This window comes from Chiloscyllium plagiosum, chromosome 32, assembly GCF_004010195.1.
Source record: "Chiloscyllium plagiosum isolate BGI_BamShark_2017 chromosome 32, ASM401019v2, whole genome shotgun sequence".
NCBI classification, from domain to species: Eukaryota; Metazoa; Chordata; class Chondrichthyes; order Orectolobiformes; family Hemiscylliidae; genus Chiloscyllium; species Chiloscyllium plagiosum.
This window is the reverse complement of record NC_057741.1, coordinates 7,210,996-7,237,797: the sequence shown is the minus strand read 5'-3', so window position 1 is coordinate 7,237,797 and position 26,802 is coordinate 7,210,996. Positions and strand designations below refer to the sequence as shown.

The following is a 26,802-nucleotide window of genomic DNA, read 5'->3' as shown; positions in this document are numbered from 1 at the left end:
GTAGACTTGATGGGCCAAAGGTCCTATTTCTGTGCTGGACTCCTCTATGATTGTATGACATGTTATGGCATTACCATCACTGCATCCCCTACTATTACATCCAGGGGATTACCATTGACCATTCATATAAATACATGGCTACAAGACCAGGTCAGAAGACTACAATCCTGCAGTGAGTAACTCACCTCCTGATTCTCAAGTTTGTCCACCATTAACAAGACAGGTCAAATGTGTGATGCAATACTCTCCAGTTTCCTGGATAAGTGCAGCTGCAACAACACTCAAGGGGAAGGGGAAGGGGAAGGGGAAGGGATTTCCCCCCCCCCCCTTGATTAGCAATATAATTGACAAACATTCCACTTCCTCCACCACTGATGTTCAGTGATAACAATGTGCACTATCTACAAGATGTGCCATGGAAGTTCACCAAGGCTCCGTGGACAACATCTTACAAACGCACAAACACTATCACCTAGGAGGACAAGGGCAACAGAAACATGGAAATACCGCCACCTGCAAATCTCCCTCCAAGCCACTCACTTGGAAATATACACCATTCCTTCAGTGTCACTGGGTCAAAATTCTGGAATTTCCTCCTTAACGACATCACACCACTACCTTCTTCAGGATAACTAGGGATGGACAAAGAATCCAGACAGCGACACCCACAAACCACAAGGAAATCAAAACCATATGTTTACTGCTCACTGTTTTCAATTGCTCAGGCAGTCTCTCCCTCTTTCCTCAGCATTGTATCAATCTCCATTTCACATAGTTATCCCACTTTCTGTTTAGAAAAAAGTGAAAGCTACTTCAAACAATATGTCTGTGACCGATACAGGGAAAGATGGTTTGAAAATAAAGCACTTTCCTGTAAATCAGACAATGTTCTATTTACTGATAGGACTGATTTGCTTCATTTTGGCATTCTGTTATTTAAATTCCCAAAATTATAAGCTCAAAAAAATTGACCAACAAAAAAAAAAATAAACATTCAAATGTCCAGTTAGAAAATCCTAAATTATGATACTACCCTAAACTATGATTTTTAAATCGAAGAATTTGGTGAGCTGGAAGTGTAGAGTATCCATGAGGATCTGCATTGGTTGATGAAAAGTGCCTCATGGGAGTCAAATACTTTTACGGTTTGGGTTTATTTGTCCTCTTGTTGGAAAGTGGCCAAAGGCAAATAACACAGGATTTTTTTAAATATAAAGGCAAGAAATGCAAAGGCCATTATTCATACTTAAATCTCTTCAATCTGTCACTTGTTTATAAACACTCAAGGGCTTTTTTTTTAAAAAAAGCTGTAACACTAAATTCCAGGCCTTTCATTGAAGGTGGGTAAAAAAGAAAAATTACCATTTAAAAACCCACTGTCACAGTCAGAATAATGCAGGAAGCAGGGGTGTTGATTACTGAACTGACATCCATATGCATGTATTTATTCAGGAGTGGAATCAATACCAGACTCTGACTGCTATGATGAGTTTCTGGGCATACCCAGTATACTCTCTCACAGGCAATCAGTACAAGTCAAGCGCGTAAAAGGCATTGGATTTAAGTGACAGATGTTCCTTGGTTCCCAGTTTATGCCATCCACCTCCCCCCCACCCACTGAAATCCTTTTTTGGTTTCCATGTTTCATTCTCTTGACAATCACTTGGGAACATAGTGGAGAAGGTAAGGACAACTGTGGAATTAGTTGGCAGATCCCAGCTTCTGAAAGCACCAGCTGTCTTTAAACAGTAAGAGCAGAGACTCATTGAGTGACCTGTCGGGGTTTATATAGTTACTGCTTTAGGCCAGGAATACCAACTTGCATGTAATTAGCACCTTAAGCAGAGAAAATGTCCTGAGGAACCTCGCAGAGCAGAGGGGAGGAAGAAAGATAAAAAGGACAAAGGAATTACTGTTGAGACAACAGTGTACATCTGTGCAAGGGGGGGCAGAGACTTTCTATTCTTATTCAAGTGCAACATGAGATTAAAATTCCATTAAGCATATTTGTTATTGCAATGGTTAATGCATACTTCTTTAGTAAAGTTCATTAATCTGATCAAATCAAGTTATGACTTTGATAAAATAGTATGCCTTGAGTATTAGGCAGTCATCTAAAAATAAATTGTAGCAGAATCCAAAGATTTCACTTAAAACAAAGCACTAGTCAATTTATGACTCTTCCTTTAATAATGACCTACAATTAGGTTACACCTTTAACAAATCAGAACCGACAAAAGTATTCCACAGGAGAAAATCGGGACAATAAACAAAGGTGTATAAAGAAAGTTGAGAGCGCTCTTTGGAGGCAAGCTTGACTCACTGGCAGTTTGTACTTTTATTATTGTTTTCTAATAGCAAATGCTCCCACAAGGCCCTTTATGATTTGTACAAAGATTCTGAGCAGGAAGTGAGGAGAGATAACCAAAGATGTGATCAAAAATCATTTTGGGGAATCTCGATAGAGGTAATAAAATGAACGGGCCAGTGACTAGGGGTGGAGTTGAAAGCACAGCAAAGCTGAGGTGGGCTTTGCTACTAACAGCGTAGCCAAAGGTGGGAGAAATACGTGACGTGGACCAGAATCGGAGTGCTGGAGGGTGGAAGAAGTTAACAACTAGAATATGGAACATAATCTGGGATTATATTGCACAGTATTAGGTGAAGGGTACTAGAAATTTGTAAAGAGTGACAAAGATTTTGAAGTTGACTTGGAGAAGAATGGCTCATCTATATCACAATTTAAACACGTCGGTAGTTATAGGGAAGGAGTGATGATGTGAAGCTGCTCATAAGAGAATAAAGAAAAGTAAGAGGTAGTCCAAAATGGAGTCTTTAGACATCAAAGAAATAACCACGCAGGCATTAGATGGAAAGAAAAAAATGAAGACTCAAGTCTATTTCGTGACTTTCCTGACCATAGAGTATTTTAAAGCAATTCCAATCAGTTAAGTACATTTGAAGTGTTGGAATTATTTTATGGATAACAAGAATGTGTGCTGGCTATTTTCAGATATTGTGTTTGGTAGCAATAAAAGTCAAATACAGGGAATAAATAGTAGTGCATGATGGGATGGTATCTACATTTGCAGATAGGAGACTGAGGAGAGGCCGTTTAGTTCTTGTTGCAACATAGAACTTGATTGGTGATTGACCTCAGTTCTGTGGATGGTGTAAAAACACAATGAAAGATTTCAAAAGAGAATAGTGGGCGTCATGTGTGCAGAGACCTTGGTAAGAACCTTAGGTGGAGAAGGTTAGGGATGGGACCGTATTTTGACAAGAATGGTCAAGAGATGGAGGTAATTGAGTGGTTTTGAAGCAAGTTAAATTTGCCTCTGGAAAGATGATGAGATGTAAGCACAGATTGTTAAATGGTTAAATATCAGCTTATATTTAAGAAGCAACGAAAAGGCATTTTTATAAGGAGTCGTGTCTTCTAGAGTGTGGAAAGGAAGCAAATAAACTACAATGTACTTTAGAATCATAGTGATTGGTGGTGGAGGAAGGGATTCCAATACAATATGTTTAACTTCAGTTTTGGAAATCAGAAAGCCCTAGGTTGGATTTAATGATTAGGTGTTCTTGAAGTTGTACAATAGCAGATAGGTATTCTAGTTAGTCCTATACTCCCAAAGTATTAATATGAAGTATATCTTAGTGGTCTTGGACACTTAAGGTGATATTTTCTTAAAATCAAGTGATTGTAGTTTGTCTCAGTTGACAGCATTCTCCTCTTGGATCAGAAGATTGTGGGTTTGGCCTCACTCCAGGCCATAATGTGGGCTGATGCCGAGCATGGTAATGCAGGCATGCTGCATTGTTAGAATGCCATTCTTCAGGTGAGTCATTGAAACAAAGCACATCTGGTTTCTTCAGGTGAACGTTAAAAACCCCACAGGATTATCTGAAGCAGGGAGTTCAGACTTTTGGAAGCATTCACCCTACCACCAGCTGAAATTAAAACAGATTATCTTGTTATTAATCTCCCTTTATGCGCTTTTATTGCATTCAAAGCACCTGCTTTATTCAATGTACAATAATAGCCACTCCAGGGTCATGCATCGTACATGTGTCTGAGAGGTGGACTCTGGAGCAGGATAATGATAAAGGGACTAAATGCAATGGGAACCCTGCAGACAAACCATCAGAGGTATCAGATTTCAGCTTTACTGTACCTTTTATCTCTCTATTTTGGCTTCATGGTGTTAAACCTGGTTTGGCTCCGTTGAAACTTGGCACCTAAATCCACAAATGTGCTATTTGGACATCTGGAGCTTAACTGGCTAAAGTACCCAACTTACTAGTGTAAAGCATTCAGAAGTTTCCTGCTTCACATCCAGATAGATGCTCCAAACACATAAGGGCACTGATTTACAGGAATATCTAGAAACCAGCAGAAATAATCAGCCACCCAAGCTTTGCTATTCTGGGTTTAGTATTTATTGCTCAGCAAGTAGTCCTGTAATGTTCCAATCCTTCCCCTCTTATATATCAAGTTACTAACTGGTGGCCTAGGATTAGGTCATTAGGATTGGAGATGCTGGTATTGGACTGGGTGTACAAAGTTAAAAATCACACCAGTTTATAGGCCACCAGGGGCAGCACAGTGGCTGTGGTTATCACTGCTGTCTCACAGCCTTGGGCTGTGTAGCATTTGCACATTCTCCGTGTGTCTGTACGGGTTTCCTCCGGGTGCTCCGGTTTCCTCCCACAATCCAAAGATGTGCAGGTCAGGTGAATTGGCAGTGTTAAGGGATAGTGTTCAGGGATGCCTAGGCTAGGTGCATTAGTCAAGGGTAAATGCTGTGGAATGGATCGGAGCGGGTTACTCTTCGGATGCTCGGTGTGGACTTGTTGGGTCAAAGGGCCTGTTTTCACACTGTAGAGATTTAAAAAAAAAAGATTTATTTAGAAGCACTAGCTTCTGGAGCACTGCTCCTTCATGGGGGTGGTTGTGGAGTATAAGATCATAAGACAAAATTTATAGTAAAAGTTTACAGGGTGATGTAACTGAAATGATGTATTGAAAAAGACCTGGATTGTTTGTTAAGTCTCTCATCTTTTATGAAAGAACTGAAACCAACACGTTCTTTCATATGTAAATTGCAGAACTTTTTTTAAAGAGTTACATTCTCAAGTGAACTTTAACAATTGGTGTCATGTCAGCCCAGATAATGCGTGGAAGGTGTGAGGATCCCCTTTCTATGCCACAATGGTCAGATTGATTCTCATCTAAAAATCAGATTTAGAAAATCTTACATGGATTAATGCAATTTTTGAGTGAAATAAAGTGTAATTCTGCAAGTACAAATTCACCCCACAAACTTGTGTGCACATGTTTGGGCAGGGTGGGTTATGAGTGTCTGTGTATGAGAGAGTATGAGTTTAAAGGGGTATAACTGTGAGAGTGCATGTGTGCATGAGAGTGAGAGAGTGTACGTGTGAGTGTATGAGAAAGAGCTTGTGTATGAGAGCAGGTCTGCGTGAGTATGTCTGTCTGAGAGTGTGCAGTGCTGTAGGGTCACCTGTAGTGACACATGAACCCAAGGTCCCAATTGAGTTCATCCCCACGGGTACCGAACTTGGCTATCAGCCTCTGCTCGGTCATTTTGCATTGTTGCTTCTTCCAAAGTCCGTCTTGGAGGACGGTCACTTGAAGGTCCGTGATAGAGTGTCCCAGACACCTGAAGTGTTCTCCGACTGGGAGAAAACAGTCCTGTTGATTGTTGTGCGGCGTCCATTCATCTATTGCCGTAGCCTCTGCTTGGTCTCACCAAATGTACCATGTCTCAGGGCATCCTTGTCTGCAGCGTATGAGATAGCTAACGTTTGCTGAGTCACATGGATACCTGCCACGTACACAATGGGAGGGATCCCCACACGTAATAGTGGTATCTGTGTCAACACTGACACGTCTTGCAGCGTCTGTGACAAGGTTGTATGGTATTGTCCTGAAAGCTGGGCAGTTTGCCATGAACAATGATCTGTTTGAGGTTTGGTGGTTGTTTAAAAAGGAGAGAAGTGGAGGTGTGGGGAAGGTCCTGGCGAGGTGCTCTCTGTGACAAGGTTGTATGGTATTGTCCTGAAAGCTGGGCAGTTTGCCATGAACAATGATCTGTTTGAGGTTTGGTGGTTGTTTAAAAGGAGAGAAGTGGAGGTGTGGGGAAGGTCCTGGCGAGGTGCTCATCCTCATTGATAATGTGTTGCAGGCTGCAAAGAAAATGGTGTAGTTTTTCCAGCTCCTGAGAACTACTGGACAATGAAAGGTACTGTCAGTTGCAGCTCGTGTCTGTCTCCTGAGGTGGTTGTTACGTATGCTCGCTGTGGCACTTGGTTAACTTGGTTGCAATCCTATGTCATAAAACTGGTCAACTCCACAGGGGAGAGTTCATCTCAAGGAGGATGATCATTAATTGATCAAACTGACAAGCTCCAATTTTATTCACTGCTAGAAAGGGAGTAGATCCTGAGGATTAGTCACACATACTTGGTAACCAGCCAACACACCATGACAAATGTATGCGCAGTATCATGGTCCTCCTCAGCAGAATACGACTGTACTCCGATTCCACTCTTGTGGATTCCAGTCACGGTGACTGTTGTGTGGAGTTTGCGCATTCTCCCCGTGGCTGCGTGCGTTTCCTCCCACGATCCAAAGATCTGCAGGTTAGGTGGATTGGTCATGCTAAATTGCCTACAGTGTCCATGGACGTGCAGGCTATTTGAATTAGCCTTGGCAAACGCAGGGTTACGGTGATAGGGTCTAGCAGTGTGCCTGGGTGGGATGCTATTTGGAGGGTCACCTTGTACACGATGAGCCAAATGGCCTGCTTCCATACTGTAAGGACTGTATGATTCACCACAGCTTACTGATGGCTCCACTGACTGGATGGGCAAAGATTCCCCAGCAGCTCATTATGTCTCACAGTCAGCGTCCAATCCCTGCATATCTGTAAAAATATTAAACTAGGGAGAAATCTCAATACTTTGAATTTTTGTCCTTATTCTGTCTAATGAACATTGAATGTAAATCTAGGACTCTATAAAAAGTGATTCTTTCTTATTTCCTTTATCTATTTCAGAATGCAGTAATTATGCTATCTCTCTGGAGCTCTCTTGCAAAGCTAAAATGTTCACATTTTTTATCCATCAGTGCTTTCCTGTGAATGATAGTTAATGCTACATTGATTAAAAACAAACATTGTAATCATAAGAAACATCTCTAGGAGCATATATAAATCAGCATCATAAACTTTGCAAACACCCCCCTCCCCCCACAAAATAACCAGCAAAATTGACAGGAAGGCATCCCTCTGGACATAAATATTTAAATTTCCTTCCTTTGATTGCTATATAGTTGACACCAAAAGCAGCAGCCTTATTAAAATTCTTTGACTTTCTGAAATCATCACGTTTCATTGCATCTGAATTCAGCTCAGCACGAGCCATTAAATAGCTGATCAAAATTCTGTCTTTTTTTTCTACTCTTTAGTTATACAGTTCTGTTCTTTGCTTTAACTGACATTTGATGTTTCAAATTTCTTTGTTTGTTCACTGTTTCTCCCACTTATTTCCCCTAAGATTACATTGCTTCATAATTTGTTTCACTTTATCGTCATCATCAACAGAATAGCTATATACTTATGTTCTCAAAAGATGTTCCAGTTCTATTCTGGTTTAGGGTTCCCAGATAACATTGAAAGGAGAAATGACATATCAGAGAGGTTCACTTTAAAAGAAAGCAACACATGCAGCCTATATTTTGTTCTAAGATGTGTATCCTGATTCTTTATTCACTTTTTTATCCACATTACTGAGAAAATCCATACCAACTGGCAAGCAGGCATTAATATAGAAGCCATGCTCTTGATACATAAAAAATAAGGAACTTACATTTTGCAGCATTTCTTTTCACAACCGAAGTGCTTGACAATCAATTAGGTACTTTCAGAAATGTACCCACTGTTGTAATGTTAGGGACACCATAGCCAGCTAAAACTAAGAATAGAGATTGCTGGAAAAATCAGGTCAGGAAACATCTGTGGAGAGAGAAGTAGAGTTAATAGTCATAATTCCGAACACTGGGAGTTGCTGGGAGTGTAAAGTTGAGTGGTCAAAAGATCTTAAGAGCAGTAGGATTAGGCTGTTTGGTCTCTGAAGCCTGCAACACATTAATTAAAATATTTTGCTGATAACCTGGTGGCCTTAATTCCACTTTCCTCCAGGGCCTTTTGCCATGTTAGTGATAGTGTTCTAATAATCAAACATTCCTCAGTGACTGATCAACTCCATGGATTCGTTTATTCAAAACAGTAGCATATATCATCTGATACAAAGTAGACATAATATCTGCATCCCTATACTCCAGCCCTTTAGATATGAAGGCCATTAGGCTTCTTGACCATTTTCCTGTACCTGTTCATGGCACTTTAAAGGAATATGCACCTGAAACCCCAAATCACACTGGGCACCATCATATTTGACTTTGTGCCTTCTAAAAAAAATATCCTGATCTACACTTTTTCAGTCTGAAATGGATAATCTCACTTGTTTATATTAAAATCCATCTACCACACCTTTGCTCATTCATTTAATCTATCAACATCCTGTTGCAATTTTATGCTACTGCCAAAACGGTCTGCCATGCTGCCCAATTTTGGGTCATCAGCAGATTTGGATACTTGACATCATATTCCATTATTTAAGCCAATAATGAACGTGCAAATAATTAAGGTCCCACCACCAGCACATCTTACCAATTTGAGTGCTTAGCCATTATTCCAACTCTTTGTGTTGTCACTTAACCAATTTCCTATTCATGTCAGTAATTTGCTCTTAGTTACATGGGCTTTCACCTTAGCTAATGGTCTATTGTCTAAGACTTTATCAAAAGCTTTCTGGAAGATCAGATAAACAACATGCATTGACTTACCCCTGTTCACGATCTTGGTCACCTCTTCAAAATCTGAGGTTTGTCAAGCATGACCTACCCATCTGCCTCGCTCCAATTAACTGAAATGCTTCAAGATGATCACTTACCCTATCCTTGATTATAGGCCCAAACAGTTTCCCACTACAGATATTAGACAAGTGTGATGTTAAGATATTGGGAGAGATGGATGTAGATAGGCAAAGGGTAGGGTGCCAATTTTGTGGTATGCCAGATAGGTAGGATGCCAGGACACCAGTTTATATAGGCTGCCAGCTGGAGGGGGTAAGGGTGCCAGATGGCAGAGGATGGGTATGTAAGATGCAGTATGTAGGGAGTCAGTGATAGTGGGATGTGTTTTAGCTGCAGGGAGATGGGGAAATCTTGCCAGTCATGTGAGGCACCAGGTGATAGGGTGCCCAGTGGGTAAGGTGTAAAGTACCAGCTAACATAGGGCTAAGGACCCAGAGTGCAATATAGCAGCTGGGCAGGTACATATTTGTAGGTGATGGTGGGCAGGTGGTGAGAAACAGAGGGGAGGGGGCAATCTTGGGTGTGGGGATTTAGGGTCCGGTAGAACGGGTGGGAGATCAGGTTTGGTTCATTATGAGGCGGCGGCCTGGACCAATGGTGGGGAAGAGATTTGGGAGGATCTGGAAGGATCCAAATAGTTGGACCTGTGGAGATGGCTGGATCAAAGTGAAGAGTTCAGCTCTGGGATTGTTGGGTAACAAGCTCCTGGAGTAGAGAATCTGCTCCCAGGTGAGGGAGGTGTCAGGTCAGGGTCTAGGTGTTCAAAGGTTCTGTTGTTATGAGTTAGATAAGTATGGGGTTTATTTCTTAGGTACTCAGGTCTTAGATATATATATTTAATAGTCTAACCTTTCATGAGTAACTATTTAACTTCATTGGAACCCTAAAATGTTCAATTTGTATGGAGACTTTTGTAAGGTTCCAGGTGCAAGAGGAATTGCTCAGTACAGCCTCCAACTTCCTGAATATTTAGAATTAGAATTAACTTTATTGTCACATGTTCAGACATGAGTCCAGTGAAAGGCTTACAAGTCACCACTTATAGTGCCACCTTAGGTACAAAGGTACCTAGGTACAGATTGTTAAATACCAATTCATAGGGAAAACAAATTAGAAAAATAAAGAACTAAAAAGCTCAGGATAACAGTCCTTCCAACCCAATCAGGCCAACACCTAGCCTCTAGGTCCATGCCAGGTCTTGACTCCAGACTATGCCTGGCTTCACCTCAAGGCCCGGAGACAGCTATGGAAACATCGAGGTGGACGTCCTTGCTGAGGCCACAAAGAGTCTGCCAGCTGGGCATCATGCTGGACAAAGAAAAGGAGCATTGCAGGAACTTTAATCTTAATGTTCCAGCCTCTTTTGAGTATCTGCTACAAAGATCCCACAGGGTCTCCATTTGCAATTTGATCTATGCACTTATCGACTGGTCGTTTGCAAATCTGTCCCGTTGTGTACTTACAACTCAGTTCTTAGAGGTGAACGCTCCTAAAAGCGAGGGGGCACAAACATCATAACTATCAAACTCCTTGCTGAGTTTCATGGCATGAATATCTTGCTTCATGTTTATTGCCCACCCCAACTACCCAGGCCCTGTTCTGGCATGGGTTGCTCCCAGCACAACCAACACATTTCCCACTGTTCACAATTTCTATTAGCATCCATTCAGCATTTCTCTCTCTCCTGGCTTATTAACAACAATCACTTTGCTATGCTTCTCCTGTTTTTGTTTCTCTTTCTGGGCACTGTCTCCAGCTATTTGGCTCACTCACCTGCTTCCCCCCCACTCCAACACCACCCCCATCATTAGTTTCAATACCACCATTTGCCAGCTCCTTCAGTCTGATGAAGGGTTACTGGACTCAAAATGTCAGTTAAGTTTTCTCTCGACAGATTATGCCAGACTGGTTGAGTTTCTCCAGCACTTCCTCTTTGTTCTGTTTTTTCTAAAATGTGTTACACGCTGGTAAGAACATGTACAGAAAATCTGAGGTGTCAGAGAAAATTAGGAGAGCATTGGGTCATCAGATTGTCTAGGGGAGATTTCAGATCTGGTGATGTGGGTTACTATGAGAGAGAGAAAGGGAATGAAAATGGTCATAGAGTCAGATCTACAGCACAGAAACAGACCCTTTAGTCCAGCTTGTCCATGCCAACCAGATATCCCCACCCAATCTAGTCCCACCTGCCAGCACCCAGCTCATATCCCTCCAAACCCTTCCTATTCATATATCCATTCAAATGCCTTTTAAAATGCTGCAATTGTACTAGCCTCCACCACTTCCTCTGGCAGTTCATTCCATACACGTACCACATTGTGTGTGAAAAAGTTGCCCAGAGGTCTCTTTTATATCTTTCCCCTCTCACCCTAAACCTATGTCCTCTAGTTCTGGACTCTACCCACCCAAGGGAAAAGACTTTGTCTATTTATCCTATCCATGCCCCTCATGATTTTATAAGCCTCTATAAGGTCACCCCTCAGCCTCCGAAGTTCCAGGGAAAACAGCCCCAGCCCGTTCAGCCTCTTCCTTTAGCTCAAATCCTCCAACTCTGGCAACATCCTTGTAAATCTTTTCTGATAGGAAGGAGACCAGAATTGCATACAATATTCCAACAGTGGCTTAACCAACGTCCTGTACAGCCGCAACAGGACCTCTGTTAGGCAAAGTTACTGGATGTGACTGGAAATCTTTCATAATGTAATAGATGGATTGTATAACTATGAAGGCACATTCCTCAGGAGTGGTGTGGATGGGTTATAAATTGTGGGTCATGGAATGGATGATAAACTACCATGTACTTCACATGGTCATGAGCTCTATAATCAGAGGGGCAGAGCATAAGAGTTTGGGAAATTCATACTGATACATATTCAGATTGTGAAATATGTCAAAAAGTAATCTCATGTGGGGATCATTTGCCCAAAGTTTCACAGGTTGTTTACAGGTTAGCAGAGTCAGATAGAGGATGGCCATAATAATGGGTTACTCAGACAAGTCCACAGGAAAATATGAAAACTGGCTAAATATCCAAGATGACAGACAAGAAGTGAGGGCCACAGATTGGCACCGGTGGTGTGAGAATCAAGAACGAGAAAGCACAGCTCCTGTATTGGTGCAGCTGATACCTTCAGCAGAGAGGATGTCTAGCAGACTGCTTAAGAGGGGTGGCAATGGGAGGAAAAAAAAATGACCACAGCGGGACAAGGTGAGCAGGTAGCATGGGCAATGAAGGGCCTGCTCTATCTCAAGGTGTAAGGACAGATACAGGTGTGTCGCTGGAAAAGCACAGGTCAGGCAGCATCCATTGAGCAGGAGAATCGACGTTTCAGGCCTAAGCCCTTCATCAGAAATGAAGCTGGTGAGCCAGGGAGAGATAAATGGGAGGGGTTGGGAGCGGGAAGGTAGCTTGGAATGTGATAGTTAGATAAAAGATGTGGGTAAAAGTGATAGGTCAGGAGGGGAGGGTGGAATGGATAGGTGGGAAGGAAGATGGACAGGTCAAGAGGGCAGTGCCGAATTGGAGGCTTGAGACTGGGATTAGGTGGGGAGAGGGGAAATGAGGAAACTGGCAAAATCCTTATTTCTGCATGCTCCTGCTCCACCGAACGTATCCCTGCATCATAGTCAGAGAACTCCTCACTGCCCAATTGTACCTCCTCCCAGAGATTCACAAACCTGACTGCCCCGGGTGACCCATTGTCTCAGCCTGCTCCTGCCCCACCAAACTCATCTCTGCATACCTTTTTTTTTAGATTAGATTAGATTAGATTACAGTGTGGAAACAGGCCCTTCGGCCCAACAAGTCCACACCGACCTGCCGAAGCGTAACCCACCCATACCCCTACATTTACCCCTTACCTAACACTACGGGCAATTTAGCATGGCCAATTCACCTGACCTGCACATCTTTGGATTGTGGGAGGAAACCGGAGCACCCGGAGGAAACCCACGCAGACACGGGGAGAACGTGCAAACTCCACACAGTCAGTCGCCTGAGGCGGGAATTGAACCCGGGTCTCTGGCGCTGTGAGGCAGCAGAGCTAACCACTGTGCCACCGTGCCGCCCACGATAGATTAGATTACTTACAGGGTGGAAACAGGCCCTTCGGCCCAACAAGTCCACACCGACCCTCTGAAGAGCAACCCACCAAGACCCCTACATTTACCCCTTCACCTAACACTACGGGCAATTTCGCACGGCCCATTCATCTAACCTGCACATTTTTGGACTGTGGGAGGAAACCGGAGCACCCCCACGCAGTCACGGGGAGAATGGGCAAACTCCACACAGACAGCTGCCTGAGGTGGGAATTGAACCCGAGTCTCGGGCACTGGGAGGCAGCAGTGCTAACCACTGTGCCACCATGCCACCAGAGATAACCTTGACACTGTCCTGTCTCCCTTAGACCAGGAACGCCCTACCTACGTTTGGGACACCAGTCACTCCCTTTACCTCCTCAAAGACTTTCGTTTCCCTGGCCCCCAGCGCCTTATCTTCACCATGGGCACGCAGTCCCTCTACACATCTGTCTGCCATGACGAAGGCCTCCAAGCCCTCCTTTATTTCCTCTCACGCTGACCCAACCAGTGCCCTTCCACTGACACTCATTCCCCTCACTGAGCTGGTCCTCACCTTCAAGTTCTCCTTCCAATCCTCCCAGTTCCTCCAGACAAATGGGGTAGCCATGGGCACCCAAATGGGCCCCAGCTATATCTGCCTTTTTGTAAGATGGAACAGTTCATCTTCCACAGCTACACCAGCACCATTTCTCACCTTTTCATCCACTACATCGATGACTAATCGGCACTACCTCATGCTCCCGTGAGAAGGTTGAACAGGCAGCAAAGGAGCAGGAGAATTGATGTTTCAGGCATAAGCTGCGCTTTTCCAGCAACACATTTTTAAGCTCTGATCTCCAGCATCTGCAGTCTTCACTTTCTCCCAATTCATCAACTTTACAAAGACCTTTCACCCTGACCATCTTGGACACATCCCTCCCCTCCCAGGACCCCTCCATGTCCATCTGTTCTTCTCTCAGAGCGCTTTAGGGAACATCAACCACACCACCCTGTGGCCGAACATTTCAACTCCCCCTCCCACTCTGCCGAGCACATGCAGGTCCTGGGCCTCCTCCCTCACCACCCGACACCTGGAGGTTCCCTGCCTCATTCCTGATGAAGGGCTTTTGCCCGAAATGTCCATTCTCCTGCTCCTCGGATGCTGCCTGACCTGCTGTGCTTTTCCAGCACCACTCTAATCTGGACTCAGATCACCACCATCTGCAGTCCTCACTTTCACTCTGAGCTTAGACCCCATCTTCCATAACTTTGAACTCAGTCACAACTCTGCTGCCTGCAACCTAAATTTCATTCATCCACCCACCACTTTTGGTCAACATTGGTTCTTGGCAGTTCCTCAAATTTTAAAATTATCATCCCTACCTGTCTCAGTAATTCTTCTCTCCCAAAAACATTGAGATTTCAGAGCTTCTCCAATTCCGACCTTCTGCCATGCCTGATTTTAATTACTCTGTCTCTGACAGCCATGCTTTCAGTTGTGTTGGTCCTAACCTCTGGAATTTCCTCCGTAAAACATTCCTGAAAATGGATCTCTTTGATCAAGCTTTCCAACATCAGTTTCAACAGCTCCTTCTATGCCTCAGTGTCAAATTCTGCTCAGTAAAGTATCAAAGGGGGAGCAATCACCTCCTTTCCAAAAGAAAGTTTAACTATTTACAGTAACAAGTGAACTGATGAGTCTCTACAACATTTACATAATTTGCTGATTCATTCAGATCTCATAAATCGTGATTTTTCTGGTGTTGATTACCTGGAGTCATTGGTGATATTGTGTATCATTTTTGCCTGTGTTTGGAATCTGGCGCACATGTAACAGGTCTGAAAGGTGGTTAGGATACTGAAACAAACTTGACTTGGCAGCTCCCCATTAATCAATCAAGGGCAATTAGAAAGGGCAATAAATCCCTTATTCCCTGAATGGAAAAAGTCTTAGATTCCATCTCACCATTGCACCATAATGTACATAGAACCAAGGGCCTACGGTTCCTACACACATTAGACCATAAGACATAGGAGTGGAAGGCAGGCCATTCGGCCCATCGAGTCCAGTCCGCCATTTAATCATGACTGATGGGCATTTTAACTCCACTTACCCGCAACCCCCTGTAGCCCTTAATACCTTGAGACACACATTTATCATCTCACCTATTTGCCGTGTCTCTTCTGTGGGATCCTGAACATAAACTTGTCATCCCACTTATAAGTTTAGCAGCTCTGTACTCATGTTCATTGTGCACAATAATAATCTTTTCTTCAATCTTATAAGCTGCTCTCGAGTTTCAAAAAGAGTACTTTGTAAGTGTGTTGGTAAGTTGGTGCACATTGGTCTTCCATACCCAAGCAGCTCTAGTATTGGATGATCACACTCTGGTGTTGCTCTCAAAATGTAAGTTTGTATTATGTAGATTTTACTGTACGTTTGAGAATTAGATTTTTGACTGCAGGAAAATGTTTATTTACCACTTAAATGTTAATCAGCGGTATCACAATGTTCTTACCCCATAGCCTTATCATCATTACACTGAAAATTAATTTGTTTTCTTTTGGAAAATCCAATACTTTTCTGACTTGAGATGTCTGTGAGCAACTGGTGTCTTAAACAATGCTGACTTTCTTTTCCCCCCCATCCACTATGGCTTTCGATTCAGTCAGTGCTGACTATTCCTTTGATATAAGCCCTTAACCGCTAGCCTGGTCCATAGCTATACCTGAACAGACATTGACTACCCTTAATAATACAACCACTGATCTTGCAGCTCGAGTTTCTAGGGACCACCAGAACCAATGATTTTCCTTGATATGCTGATTCTTCCCACACTTACGGCAGTTTCTGGCTTTCTTTTCCTCTTCGGTACATCAGGGTTAATTACCTCATCCTTATCTGTCTCAAGTATATGCCAGCTTCTTGACCCCAACTTCCCTTAGTTTGTGGGTTTGGGGTTAATTCATGGTTATCAGCCAGAATTGTCATCTAGCTGGATCTTGTTACCCTTTGTTTCTTGACATAAGTCTGAATTGGAAAGAGTTTTTGAACTTATAAAGGGCAAATACCTCATGTAGCTTTTGCGATGGTCTCATTTTTAAGTGCCTCTCTCTATTGGTCAGAAGCAGGACTCCAAAAACATCTGCTCAGGATATTACTTAAGCGTACAGCATTCGTGCTGACCTGCCTCTAGCACTAACTAATAGGTACTGAAAATGGGCTCTTTTTGTCTCAAATGGTGGCATCCGCCTTACAGAAGTGGGAATAAACTTTGAGAGATTTCCCAGTCAGCTGGCTCTGCAACAGTGTCCGTGAGTGGACAGGCCACTTTAACTGCTATGCTATCCTTTCAATAAAGATAAAGGACTACTTTCTCGTCGAATTTTGGGATTACATGAACAACTTGAGTACCAGAGCCCTTCTGGTTCCCTTATCACACCTGTCTTTGTTCTTCCTTCGCAGCTAGACCTGTAACAATTTAAAATTTTTTGTTTCTGTTTTTGCTATCTTGGTATCCCCCTTCTCTTTCTCTTATCTCAAATTCCTTTTCTAATTTCCATTTCCTGTCTTTCTCGCTCCATTGCTTTTCAATCATGGAATTCTAATACCTCCTTTTCTCTGTTGGAATTTGAGAAATGAAGCTCCCTGTTCAATAATTTTAGTCCGAGTCAAATTCTGAAGCAGTCTGTATTCATACGGTCTTGCAAGCCCGGGTGACCACAAAGTGGGCGCCCTGATCAGAAGGTTACATTATAATTAATACAGTTCAGTTGAGCCACTCGGTACTCCCGTTTACTTCATATATGACAGTTGCATTGCTCTGTGCAGCTGCTTGCCACATCTGTCTGTAGCCTGTTGATGGCGTGCAACCCCCCCCCCTTGATAACTGGGTCTTATTACGTTTGCTGACAATACTGGGTCTTATTTGGTTATCTTGTTCATACTAATTCCCTATGTGCATGACAATTGCAACGGTCATGTCAATATATCTGTTTCTACCAGTCGACCACCTCCCTTTTCGATTAGTTATTCCTTGGTATGCACCCACATGATCCCACCTTGCGATTTTTGCAGAAGATACAGCTACTTAAGATATGCAAGCATATCTAGCTTAACATACATGCCTCATGACACAGCCTTGTGATTTTTGTAGAAACAACATTTGCAAGCACCTCTTACCAGAATTCTAATTGAAATCTACACTGTCCCAGCTTTCATTCATCCGTTTCATTATCCTCAGCTTCTAGCTCTAGATATTTTGCCATCTGTTTTGTAATTTCTGTATTTCTGGCATTATTGAACATTGGCAGGTGCGGCAGGGGGAGCTTATGACTTGATGGCCCTGGGTGGCCATGTTATCCCAATAGCCATCAAGGTGACAGCTGTACTGAACTTGTAAGCAAAAGTAGAAAGTGCTGGAAAAACTCAGCAGGTCTGGCAGCATCTATGGAGGCAAAAAAATGTGCAAGCTTTGAATGCAGTAACCCTTCTTCAGAACAGATATCTGTGAAGTGCTGACACAGTGATCACTCAGACTGTAAAATTGCTGATCTGGAAAGACAAGCTGTCTGCCTTTGTTCTGAGAGGCCAGTGCAGCTTCTAGTTGTTTAATCGCTGTTCATTTTTGTCATCAGGAAATAAAAGCAACAGGGATGCTATTGCCTAGTGGTATAATCACTAGACTGTCAATCCAGGTTCGAGGGATCTGGATTTGAATACCGCCGTGACAGAATTTAAATTCAAAATATCTGGAATTTATAATCCAATAATGGCTATCAGCAAATTCTGAAGTGACATTTGCATATCCAAGTTTAATCATTAATATATAGTGCAAATTTTGGAAAATAATTTTGTATTGCAGCTTTACATCCATAATTTAATTCCTTATGTATGTTCAAGGCTTTTTGTGTCAAACTCTTACAGGCAGGCATAAGGCCTTCTTATCAGTTAGAGTTGCATCAAAATCTAAACCCTCGTCATAAAATTCATGCTCACCAGTACATTATTAGGCAATAAATCCAACATTTTGCTGCTCGTCAGCCTATTAAAAAAAAATCCTCCATTGTCCACCTACATTTGTAGCTTTGAACTTGTTCATTATTTCATCATGAGCAATGTTCCATCCTGATGCACAACCTTACTCTGAGTGTAAGTCTGATGTACAATAATGTGACAGATCTGCCATTATTCCTCTACCAGATTTTTTCTTCTTAATTGGTTTTTAAAATGAACTTATTTATCAGAGCTCGCTGTGGAGACCCAATCCCATGCTAATTAATGAAGCTGATGTGCTGTAATGTTGTAGGATTCTGTTAGAACGTGTCTACTTTGCATTGTTAAAAAACATTGGAGCTGTATTCTTGTACCTTGTTAGACAGTTCTCAGGTAAGTTAGATTTTCCACATCTGATCCCTAAAATGCTACTTCTGGAGCATTCTGACGTGCACTTGTCCGGTTTATCTTCAGTATTTTTTGCCCCCCCCCAATGAGAACGTGACTTCTTATGCTAACAAATTTCTTTCCACTTTGACCACTAATGTAAAAGTACTTGGAAATTAGTTATCAAGAACTGCCTTGTCTCTTTTACAAACAATAATTCACTGATAAGAAACTAGCAGAGTATTTCCAAATTGAGAGACAGACAGTATATATTGCAATTACAAGATGCATTACAAATTAATGGTTTTGGGCCTGTCAAACTACTAATAAACCAATATCAAACCTGTTGGCAGCCTTGGCTATTCAGTGCACCCTCTGACCTGTTTTAGTGCATTTCAGATATTTACTTTATTCAAAGCCGTAGCACGGTGGGGCTCAGTGGTTAGCACGGCTGCCTCACAGCACCAGGGTCCCAGGTTCGATTCCAGCCTCAGGTGACTGTCTGTGTGGAGTTTGCACATTCTCCCCGTGTCTGCGTGGGTTTCCTCCGGGTGCTCTGGTTTCTTCCCACAGTCCAAAGATGTGCAGGTCAGGTGAATTGGCCATGCTAAATTGCCCATAGTCAGAGGGAAATGGGTCTGGGTCTGGGTGGGTTACTCTTCAGAGGGTCGGTGTGGACTGATTGATTAGATTTCCTACACAGTGTGGAAACAAGCCAAATCTCAGGAAAAAAAAAAATTCCAGTGCAGTCAGCTTATTAGTACTAAAGATTCCTCTCATATCCCTAATGGACCAACTTGTCCATTTACTATTTTGATTATTTGGAAGGGTTTGAATTCATTTTTATATGTTAACAGTTTCATTTCCTACTCTCCTTTTGCTTCTCTTATTCATTTTTACACTTAGCTTCTGAACCTTCAGTAGAAGCTGCCTGGTTCTCAAGGTATGATTTACCTGACAGCTGTCAAATGTCACCCTCTCCGGCTCCATCTTACGTCATCCAGAAAACTCAGACTTTATTTGCCTTACTTTTCTCCCTTTGGGAATGTGCCTTGACTGTACCCAAACTCTTTGCTAAAAGCAGCCAATTGTTCATTTACAGTTTTGCTGGCGAATCCTTGAATCCCATTAGCCGGGCCGGACCTGTTCTCACCTCACTGAAGTTCACCTTTCCTCTAATAATGATTACTCTGGATTTGAGATAACTGCAGAGGCTGGTATCCCATCACCAAGTCACGCTTTATTTACTTGTGTACAGTATATTGGCTGTGGTCAGCCAGCTCAGAGTCAGTCCCCTCAACTGAGGGACTTCTAAATTTAACATTTTTTTTCTTTTCTTTGGCTGTGTGGCCAGGCAGCTCAGAGTCAGTCCCCTGAACTGAAGGGCTTCCAAATCTCCTTTTAAATTAACCAGTACAAAGTTACAAACAAGCAGTTGACATGAATAGCCGTATACAAGAAACAGATATTTACAGGGGAAAGGTGCAGCAAAGCCAGGCCCCAACCAGTTGTCAGGGAAATGAGGACAAACCTCAAATCCCACTTTCAGTCATCACAAAGTGAACAGTAACAAATACATACGAGAGAGAGTCCAATCATAAGAAAACAATGCATAGAATATAGAACCCCAGCAAGCCACCCCTTCTGGCCACTCTAAGGTAGCCCACCCCTACAGGCCCTCTGTACACCCTGACACACCTTCTGGCCACCTCTGGGACACAGTCTGTCATGTTTCCCCAGGCCACCCCCCCCTCCCCCACCAGGACAGCCTACCTACCTTCCATAACCGCTCTCTAGGGCCTTTCGGCCACCTCTAGGACAGCCAGCTCTGGTACCCGCCTGGGGTGGCAGCACTGAGGACGGCCTGCCTGCCCCTACCTTCTGACTCTCGGAGCAACAGCTATTGGAACCACCTCTGAGCCTCCCAGCTCACAGTAAGGCCTGCCAGATCCAGGGACACACAAGGCAGTGCAGGTGATAAACTCAACAAGGAACAAAACAAAGTCAATTATCAAAAAACAAAGTCCATTCTGGTACAAAGAGTCCATTACCATAAACAAAATGCAGAGTCCACTCCAGTATGCAGAAGGCATTGTCAGAGATATCGAGTCCACAACCAAAGACACAGCCTACTACAGCATTCAGAGTCCACTCCTGAAGACAGCAAATACACACCCCACAGCACACACAGGAGGTGTTCAGTCTCCACAGAGGCCTGGTTTATCCACAGGAGCACAGTACATTGTGAAGGTGCAATTAACTCTCAGGGGTTTGGTCCACTCCCTGGCACAGAAAATGCTCACCTCCCAATATACACAATGTATTCAGCCTTTACAGAGGCCGAGTCTACCCAGAGGGCCAGGCCTACCCTCAAACAGTTCATCTGGAAAGGGGCATTATCTCAGTCCAAACACCAAAAACAGTGAAAACACATGCAAGAAAACCAGAGTGCAAGGGCTAAATCAGTATAACCCTTTTCCCAAAGCAAAAGAGAAAAGAGTAACACACAAACAACAGTTCGCTAAAGAGAACTGAATTACCCCTGAAACACTGATTGTGAAGATCCCTTTAGAAACCAGTCCTCAAAAAAAAAGGAATACCAGTTAACAAACCAGCTTTTTAGATCAGTCAGTTCAGGAATCACATCCCCCAAAACAGAAAACAGTCAGCTGAGAGTCAGTTCCCCTGAACTGAGGAACTTCAAAATCTCTTGTTAGCTTTTAAAAGTGTTTTTTCATTTTATTAAACAGTACGGAATACAGGTCACAAAAAAAACTATGTACTGGGGAAGGGCAGAAAAGCCAATCCCAAACTTGACCGTTCAGCCAGTTTTCAGGGAAATGAAGTCAAAACAAGTCCCAGTTTCAGTCAAAGGAAACAGTAACAAGCAGACTAGAAAGTCTAATCAAATAAGAAACAGCACATAGACCCAGTGTAGCAAAGACACCTGACAATGGTCCCCACCACATACTGATCAGACCGTCCTTGGTGGGCATTCCTGCAGGACAGTCATTGGCCTTCCAGTCTCCGGCTGCCCTGCGCACTGACCGACCTTCTCCAGGCCTGCTTTCCTCCAGGCTGGTCATTGGCCACCAGCTCCTGGTCACCCCGCGTACTAATCAAACCACCCCCGACCTGCTTTCCTACAGTCGGGCTGTTGACCTTCCAGCAGCCGGTCATCCCATGTAATAACTGACCCTTTCTCCTGGCCAGCATTCCTAAGGACCAGCCATCGGCTGTCTGGCTCCCAGCCACCCTGTATACTGACTGGTCCTCCATCGGTCGGCCTTCCTACAGGCTGCCATCGGTTGCCTGGCTCAGCCTCCCCATGTGCTCACCGGCCTGCCCCATACCGGCTTTCCTGCGAGGATGCTGTTGCCAGGCCCCGCCCACCCCATATATTGACAGGTTCCTCTCAGCCTGCTTTACTCCAGCCTGGTCTTCAACCCTCTGTCCCCCAGCCAGCTCGCATTCCAGTGCCTCTCCCCAACCAGCTTTCCTATGGGCAATCTTTCAGCTGCCTAGTCCCCAGCCACCCTGCATATGAACAGAACCCCCAACAGCCTGTTATCCCCCAGGCTGGTCATCAACCCTCCATCTCCTGGTCACACGTACTGACTAGTGCACTCTGGCCCGTACATACAGTAACAAAATTCACAAAACCTTCACAATGCAGGTTCCAGTACCAAGGCAGAGTCCACACCACTCAGACTCCACAGAGGCCTGGTCCATCTAAAGGACCACCATCCAGGCCCACTCACAGGAACACAGTACATTGTAAAGGCGCAGTTAACTCATAGGTGTTTGGTCTACTCCCGTAGGCAGCAATTGCTCATGTCCTAGCACATACACAGGTGTTCATTCTTTACAGAGGTCTAGTCACCCACAGAAGGGCCAGGCCTATCCACAGGAACAGGTTATCTGGAAAGATGTATTTTCTCACAAGGGTTCGGTCCAAACACCAAAACAGTGAAAAAACATGCAAAGAGCAAAGAAAACCAGAGTGCAAGGGCTAAGCCCTGCTACAAAATCATAGTCCTTTTCTCAAAGTAGAAGAGAAAAAAAGTAGCACGCAGGCTGTACTCAGTCAGTGAAACAACAGTTCCCTCAACAACCTGAAACACATGAGCCATGAAGATCAGCCAGTTTAGAAAACCAGTCCTCAATTAAAAAGGAATACCAGTTAAACTGACTTTGTAGATTCAGCCAGTTCAGGAATCCATCCCCAAAAACAGAAACCAACAGCAGTAGACTGGTTGTGACCAGCCAGCTCAGGGTTAGTCCCCTGAACGCAGGAGATACTAATCTCCTGGTTATTTTTTTCTTTCTGATGTCCTGATTATATATTTTTCTGTCTCCTCTTTTCTTTTTGGCTGAGAGACCAGCTAGCTCAGAGTCAGTCCCCTGAACTGAAGAGATTCTAAATCTCCTGGTTATTTTTATATTTTTATTATCCAGTATAAATTACAAACAAACAGTTAACATTAACAGCTGTATACAAAAATAACAATTTACAGGGGAAAAAGGCAGCAACCATATAATCAGATCCAAGGGAAATGAGGACAAAGCTCAAACCCTACATTACATCATTCAAGGAGGAAACAGTAATGCATACACATACAGACAGACAGTCTGATAAATCAAATAAAACAACAATGCATATATCAGAGACACCCCTGGCAACCCAGCATGCCACCGTCCCTTCCACCTTCTGGCCACTCAAAGGCGGCCTGCCCCATGCCCCTTCCCGTTTTCGGTCGGTCTGTTCTGATACACCTTCCGGCCACCTGTGGGACAGCCCTTCTTGCTTCCCCCCCCAGGACGACAGCGATCAGGATGGTTTACCCACCCTCCGGCTTCCATAACTGCCCTTCACACCTTCCAGCCACCTCTAGGACTGCCCATCCCAGCACCTGACAGCGCTGAGGATGCCCTACCTGCTTTCCCACTCTTGGTCTGCCCCTATGTACCATCTGGCTCTCACCCTCCCCGTCATGCCTTCTGGCCTGTGGACTGCCCTGACACACCTTCCAGCCACCGCTAGGACAGCTCATCCCCTTCCCTGGGACAACAGCGCACAGGGCAGCCCACAAGCCTTCCAGATCTTGGCCTGCCCCTACACACTTTCCGGCTCTTGGCCGCTCTGACACACCTTCTGACCACCTCTAGCACAGCCCATCCTGATTACCCCTTCTGGGGACAACAGCACTCAGAATCGCCTACCCACCTTCTAGCTCTTGGGGCGACTGACATCAGGGCAGCCTACCCACCTTCTGGTTCACAGAACGGCCGACCCACCTTCCAGCTTGCAGAGTGACAGTTTTCAGGACAACCTAGGAGCCTCCCAGGGACACACAACACAGTGCAGGTGGTAAACCTAACAAGCAAGAGAGTCAATTACCAACAGTCCTTTCTGGTACAGAGTCCATTACCATAAGCAGTTGTTTTCAAAATGCAGAGTCCATTCCCAGGAACGGAGTGCACTCCAGTATGCAGAATGCACTGCCAGAGTTAAAGTCCACAATCAAAGGGAGGGTCCACAGTGCACAGCCTCTGATCAGTCTCCACAGAGACTGGTGTTTCCACAGGGAACCAGGTCCACTCACAGAACACAGTACATTGTAAAAGGTGCAGTTAACTCACAAGGGTTTCGTCCACCCCCAAAGGCAGAGTCCATTCCCAAGCACAGAAAATGCTCACCTCCCAACACAGGTATTCAGTCTTTACAGAGGCCTAGTCCACCCACAGAGGACCAGGCCTATCCTCAGAAACAGTTCATCTGAAAAAGTGGCATTATCTCACAGTCCAAACACCAAAAACAGTGAAACACATGCAAAAAAAACAAAAAACGACCAGAGTACAAGGGCTAAACCCAGCCACAAAAATCAGTATAATCCTTTTCTCAAAAGGAAGAGAGAAGAGTTACACACAACAGTTCCCTAATGAGAACTGAATTACACCTGAAACATTAGCTGTGAAGATCAACCAGTTTAGAAATCAGTCCTCAACAACAACAAAAAAAAATGAATACCAGTTCAGGCTTGAAGGGCCAAAAGGCCTGTCCCTGGGCTGTAAATTCTCTTTGTTCTAGTTAACAACCTGGCTTTGTAGATCAGCCAGTTCATGAACCTGGTCCCCAAAAACAGAAAAACAGTCCAGCCAGCTCAGTCAGTTCCTTTGAACTAAGGAGATACTAATCTGTTTTTTTTTCCCCCTTTCTGATATCCTGGTTCTATATTTTCCTCTCTCCTCTTTATCTTTGGCTATGTGGTCAGTCAGCTCAGAGTCAATACCCTGAACTGAGGGGCTTCTAAATATCCTATTAATTTTTTAAACATTTTATTAAACAGTACAGTTAGCAAACAATTAACATTATCAGCTGTAAACAGAAACAGCAATTTCCAAGGGAGAGGACAAAGCCAGACCCTAAACCTCACCATTCAACTAGTTTTCAGGTAAAACAAGGACAAACCTCAAATCTTACTTTCAGTCATCACAAAAGTAGCAGTAACAAATGCATACAAGATAGTCCAATTAGACAAGAAACATTGCATAGAATACAAACCACCCCAGCAACCATGACCATGAACAGTTCTTTTCCTAATGCAGAGTCCATTCCAGTATTACGACAGTGTTACGACACAGCAGTGAACCCCTCTGTTAATTGTCAGAAAAAAAAAGAGTCAACTCTAACCTGCAGAGTCCACTGCTAGAAACAGTCCACAACTGAGGGCCGAGTCCACTCCTAAAGGCAGAAAACGCACACCCCACCCCATTGACATCAGCATGTGTGCTGTCTCCAAAGAGGTCTGGCCCATCCATAGAGAACCAGGCCCACTCTCAGGAGCACAGTACATTGTGAAGGTGCAGTTAACTCACAGGGGTTTGGTCCACTCCCAAATGCACTAACACTCACACAGGTGTTTAGTCTTTACAGAGGCCTAGTCCACCAACAAAGGGCCAGGCCTACCCACAAGAGCAGCTCATCTAGAAAGGTACATTTTCTCACAGGGGTTCAGCCCAAACACCAAAAACTGAAAACACATTCGAAAACCAGAGTGCAAGGGCGAAGTCCTACCACAAAATCAACGCTGTCCTTTTCTCAAAGTGAAAGAGTAACACACAGCTGTACCCAGCCAGTGAAACAACAGTTCCCTAATGAGACCTGAATTACACCTGAAACACATTGACTTGGTAGATCAGGCAGTTTAGAAATCAGGGGCCTTTTTTCTGTGTTGTAGATCTCTATGACATTCTGTCTCTAGGAATCACTGTCCTCCAAATGTTCTCCTTTCTGACGTTTAATTCACTGGAACAACCTTCATTCCCCAGAAGTAGATCCAGCAATTGCCTTCTTCCTCATCAGACAGGAAACATAGTGGTGAACAGAATTCTCCTGAACACACGAAAGAAACTCTTGCCCATCTCTTTTCTGTCATCATTTCTAGCCCAGTCCATATGAAGATAACTAAAGCCTGTCGTTATAATTATTCTGTAATTATTACAACTCTCTGTAATGCCTTTGCAAATTTATTCTTCCATATGTTTCCTACTAGATGTGCAATTCTCAACCCCTTCAACTTTAAAAATTACATAAATAAAACATTTCTATAATCGACAGTTACTTTGAACACATCAATGTTAAGTTGACCTGCGATACTGTTAATTGCAAAGAAACTACCATTATATATCAGTCAATTAAAAACTGGAAGTCTGAATTAATCATAAGAAACAAAGCTGTTTTCAATATCGGGTATTATCACAGATTTATAAACATTAACTTTCACTGTGTTTCCGCAACATGAAGTGAGGTTTTATGAACTTTTGCTTATGCTGTGACACTTCACCCTCTGGGACCAGTTCCCCCTGACTATTGCTGCCCTGCACTCAAATGTCTTACACATTTTTCATGTTTTTGGAATAGTCATACTATTCTGGTTGCCTTTCTATCGGAAGGATGTTGTTAAACTTGAGAGGGTGCAGAAAAAGGTTTACAAGGATGTCACTGGGATTGGAGGTTTGAATAATAAGGAGGGTGAAGAGGTTTGAGCTACTTTCCCTCGAACATTGGAGGCCGAGGGTTGACCTTATAGAAGTTTATAAAATCATGAGGGATATGGATAGGGTGAATAGCCGATGTCTTTTTCCCAAGATATGAAGTCCAAAACTAGAGGGCATAGGTTTAAGGTGAGAGGGAACTAAGAGGTAACTTTTTTGTGCAAAAGGTGATGCATGTATGGAACGAGCTGCTAGAGGAAGTGGTGGAGGCTGGTACAATTATAACATTTAAAGGCATGTGGATGGATATATAAATAGGAAAGATTTAGAGGGATTTGGCCGAATTCTGGCAAATGAGACAAGGTTAGATTGGGATATCTGGTCGATGCGGTTG

General features: G+C 43.5%; 1 long non-coding RNA gene across 1 annotated transcript; it reads right to left on the bottom strand.

Moving 5' to 3' along the window:
• Positions 1 to 1,890: 1,890 nt before the first annotated feature.
• LOC122539343 lies at positions 1,891 to 25,448 on the bottom strand. The gene is made up of 3 exons (XR_006309044.1): positions 25,105 to 25,448; positions 7,897 to 8,042; positions 1,891 to 3,954 (listed from the first exon to the last, which is right to left on the bottom strand). It is a non-coding gene; the product is annotated as an uncharacterized LOC122539343 (long non-coding RNA).
• Between the last annotated feature and the right edge of the window lie 1,354 nt (positions 25,449 to 26,802).